Source organism: Sesamum indicum, linkage group LG5 (assembly GCF_000512975.1).
Source record: "Sesamum indicum cultivar Zhongzhi No. 13 linkage group LG5, S_indicum_v1.0, whole genome shotgun sequence".
Taxonomy (NCBI): domain Eukaryota; kingdom Viridiplantae; phylum Streptophyta; class Magnoliopsida; order Lamiales; family Pedaliaceae; genus Sesamum; species Sesamum indicum.
In genome coordinates this window covers 14200046-14205206 of record NC_026149.1, presented here as the reverse complement: position 1 = coordinate 14205206, position 5161 = coordinate 14200046, and positions in this window count along the sequence as shown.

Below are 5161 nucleotides of genomic sequence, written 5' to 3'. Positions count from 1 at the left end.
TATAGGGCATATCGTAATATGTGGGCCATATGTATGCACTACATTATCTAAGTGTAAATAATTCTTTAGATTCTAAATTAAATATCCAAGTTGGATAATTGTCCGGATTGCTCAACTGCATGGGGGACATTATTGAAATTACCTATGTGACACATGAATATATGGCATTTAACATTTTAATTACAGTAAGATGATGAGCACCATGTATGGATTGTCCATATAGATATTATTGACCTTATAACATCAACACTTTAATGAATAACTATAGTAGTTGTCACACTATAGGATCACCATTATAATATATTATATAGTATTTTTTTTGCAATATCATTAATGTATATTACAATGCATTATTACACAATTGCCACATGGAAAATTTATATAAATACATTACACATATATAAACCATGTGAGTATTATCAAAATAAGTGCGCTTGAAATGCACATGGGTTGTGTTGCGCATATTTGCATTTGAAGGAATACTACGATTGTATAAATATTTTATATGCAAAGTATTGAGTGAGATCATGCACGTATTTTCCTAATTAGCAAGACACAAGAGGGTCATAAGTGTGCCATGTGGCCACATCATAAATTTATTGTGCCCTTGTGGTATTATATGTCCAATTAATGAGTTAAAGAAATAAGGTAAATTATATTTTGCCATCCGAACTGTGCTCGTTTTTACACTTCGCCATCAAAAATATTTTTTTGTGTCAACTTACCTTCTCAACTTTGTAAAATATGCACTTTCTCATGTACGATCATTTTTTATTGATTTATTTGCCGGAAAAACATCGCATATTGTGTATAAGTAAAAAATATCACATCACATATCCCTTAAATATCATATTTGCGCTACATATATTTTTTCGACAAAAAACTTGATTGAAAATCAGTTATAAATGACAAAGTCCAAAATTTCATAAAGTTGAGATGGTAAGTTGACACAAAAAAAATATAGATGCCAAAATAAAAAAAGCAAATCATACAACAATAAATCATAGTTTGGATGGCAAAATGTAATCAAGCTTAAACAATATAAACTATATGTGTATACATAATGGTTATTGATTGGTGTATTTGGCACCTATCAATCATTCTAAATAGTTGACATGATTATAATTAAGTTGAACATTATCACACTCCACTGTCGGGTGATCCGTACAACTGCCTCAATTTCATGTTCATAGTCATATATCCATTCTTGCTCACCATAGTACCACTACTGCTTTGGTAGACTGACAACCATTTTGATAATTTTATAGATCATTGTATCTAATTATAGGCCTCGATGGAACAACTAATCCGTCTAAAAATTACACCAGCCATGATTCACAAGAGGTAATTGTAGATATACCTCCCATTTATGATGTGGGCGCAACACCACATATATTGCATTGTACACTGTCTGTGTCTGACTTGTGCTGAATAACTATGGGGCATAGTGTGTGCTATTTATTAGAACAAATAGCTATAACAATCATGAGTGATATTCGCGTATCTAATCTGAATATACTAATGGATACGAAACATGTACATATAGTATACCATTGATCTATGGGCGTTAATGGGATCCAATACTATTGTGCACACCCTAATAAATATGACCCACTAGTTGCCATAACTATGGCCTTGACAAACTATGGATACTTACAGTATGAATAGCACCATGAAGACACATGTGTGGCCAGAATATATTCTTACACCATATATGCACATAATATGGCATCGTGTAACAAGGATGTCATAGTATGTACTTGTTTTACCATTTCCTGTAATGGTTGTTGAAGACCATTAATGACCAGAATATGACTGGTCAAATTTTGGTTATAGTTGTGCACAATGTGTTCAATATGGGTAATGGGTAATACGTGTCTTCCCAATATGCACTTGGGCATAATAATTGCAACCAACAACTATATATCATTTAATGTTGGTAGTTGTTCAGCAAAATTAAGTATATGTAGTATGGCACCAAAATTGCAACATGTTCATGTACACATTTCGACCTATGTCGTTGAAAATAATCGACGTGCATAGGGGACATATGGCACAAGTGATCACAAAGTCATATGTGCATGTGTTGGAACACACATATCGACGTGTGAAATAATCTCCTAAGTAGCATTGGATACTCAACTAGAATTTGAATACATACCACACATACTAGACTTGTCTGTAGTGTGAATGGTCGTTCCCAACCACTATAGAATTTTTGGGGCCTATACTCGAACATTAACGTATAATTGTATTCGCAGTTGTAAACATATAATATTGGATTAACATCCATAACAGTTCGCATATTGTGGGACATGAGTCACATTTACTAGGTATAGTGCAATTGCCTTTTGTACTAGGTACTATAAAATTATAGTTGTTCACATGGGGACTATCATATGCCATACACCTAGGCATTATATGATAATATGATACATACTATAAGAAAGTGTATTTTTTATTGCAAACTAGTGTGCTATGCCAAAGAACCCGCAGCAAAAACTATTTTTCACTACGAATTTTATCCCGTAGCAAGACACACAATGAAACAACATCATTTTAAGTTTTTGCTACCTTATTATTTTGTTTCAATAGAATCATACTTATTAACAAAAGAAAATCCCTGAAAAATCGACACACATTGATATACTATACCTCCCATCTTTGTTTGATTTCTCTCTACAATTTTTCTCGTCTTATTCAATCCCTCTTTGTTCAGGTTTTCTTCAGTATTGTGTCTATGCACATAGGCACTCTCACCTTTTGTTGTGTCTGTGCGCACAGGCCATTTCGCCTTTTGTGTTGTGCTTGTGCACTCCAATCTTGTTAATTAACTTTATCCAATAATAATTAAAGATATTATTTAGGGTATTTTAAACTTTATTAGCATGTTGCTTGTCTCAGGTATGTCTTAGATTTTTGTTTGTATCGAATAAAGTGGATATATTTGTAAATGAGTTTCTATGTCTCATATTGTAAATTTCTTTGACTTTGTCATGTCTAAAATAGTTTTACCAGATTCTAAAATATTAATCAAATAAAAATGTTCTAACAGAATAAGGTAAAAATATTGAAAATCCTATGCAAAACTGTAATTCTGACTGCCAAATATTTATAATATCCATACTTTTCTCTTATAATTCACACCTCCCAATATATTATTCAATTAATCACGTCTCTTTGGCTTGTTCATTCTAATAACTTGTATTGGCATCATTTAATCGTGCATCAAAAAAATTATAGAAATTGAAATCCTAGCACAGATCTGCAACCAATGGCTACATGTAATCTCCTTGGTCAGACCAATAAGGTTATACTCATTATAGATCTTATATATAGGACACTTTTTCTATTCACTTGTTTTCTTGAATAACTTTTAACTATTTCAATATGCAGGTAATGATATATAGACTAATAGCACGAGGGACCATCAAAGAAAGGATGATGCAAATGACCAAAAAGAAAAATGATCCTGCAGCATCTTGTTGTTGGAAGACTGAAAGCACAAAACATTAACTAGGTAAATTGTTTAAGCCTAGAAATAGTATATGCTTTTAATCCGATAACAAGCATATTTTCTTCTGATTGTTTTTGCACATGATTTATTTAATTAATTTTTTTGACTAATAACTGTATCTGCAAAATATTGCTTCCTATCAGAATAAACTTAGCAAAGCTACGAATTATACACTTATTCTTATCCATGTCACCATGTCTGAAACTAAATAAATCCTATAATTAGTATAATAATGGAGATGAATATAAGGGTCGGCTACTTAGATGGAGACAAGGCCTAAACAACTAATTAATTAATAAAGTGATTAACTTTATGAAAATGGGAGTAATATTTTAAGAAAATGAAGGTAAGATATATTATAATAAAGTGTTTTGTTTGTGCTATGCAAATAACCTCTATTGTGTGCATAGCACAGAAAGTGTGCATAAATCCTAATTCTAAAAATACCAAATTGTTATGCAATATTTATTTTGCAAACAAGTTGCCCAATTATTTTTTTTTCATTTTAAGTTGATATCTTGGTTGATGTTGCTATCAAGTGAGGAAATAAATTTTATTTTATTAATGTATACATTGTGACGTCCGTAGAATTTTTCATGTAATTGGGAGACTAATTGGTAATCATTAGAAATCTAGATGTAATAGAAAATTAGAAAGGACGTAATGGGTATTTTGAGAAAAGTTTAATTAAATATATAAAATAATAATAATAATTTTATGTATATAATAATATAATATACATATATATATAAAGTGAAGAGAGAGAGAGAGAGTTGTAAGAGTGAGGCGGTGGGCTTTTTGTTCTTTCTCATTATAAAATAAAACACATACACATTTTATACAAGCAAACACATATTCTAAACACACATACACCGACGCACATACATTGTGGAAACAGAGGTACGGAATTTTAGATTTTAATCTTTAATAATTTATATAATTATATTATTTAATTAGTCCGTTTATTAAATGTTGATTATATTGAGCGGTGAACTATTTAATCGGAGTGTTTTATGATTTTGGCTATTTATATTAGTGTCAAATTAAATATCACAATTGCTATAAAAATGATATAGTTGGGTAATTAAATATTAGATTTGTTAGATTTAATTATCCTTATAGTTAGTTTATACAATCCCATCGGAATGGTTAACCAAATATGTAATTCTATGTATTGTTGCTTAATTAAATTGTATAGCAACGGTAAATTGACAGAAAATTCATAGAAATACTTCGGATGTTATATTTTAGAAATATTATGTTATTAATTAGGGAAAGGAGGTTTCAGTGGTAATATAATTTACGAATGTTATTAAACGAATTCTGGTAACGTTCAAAATGTAACTGTTTTGCACGGTTTTATTATAACTAGTTTGTTTCCCTTTTGTACAAACTTGTAGTTATTATTACGCTTAGCAAATTTACCACACAAACTGTTGGGTCTAGACCAACGTTTGGGTCAAGTTTCGTTGAATTCTGACAATTTTCAAAATTTAGCTGTTTTGCACGGTTTTATTAGAGCAAGATTGTTTCCCTTTTATACAAACTTGTAGTTATTATTAAAGCTTAGCAAAGTACCACACAAATTCTTAGGTCTAAACCAACGTTTGGGTCAAGTTTCGTCGAATTCTAAAAACGTTTAAA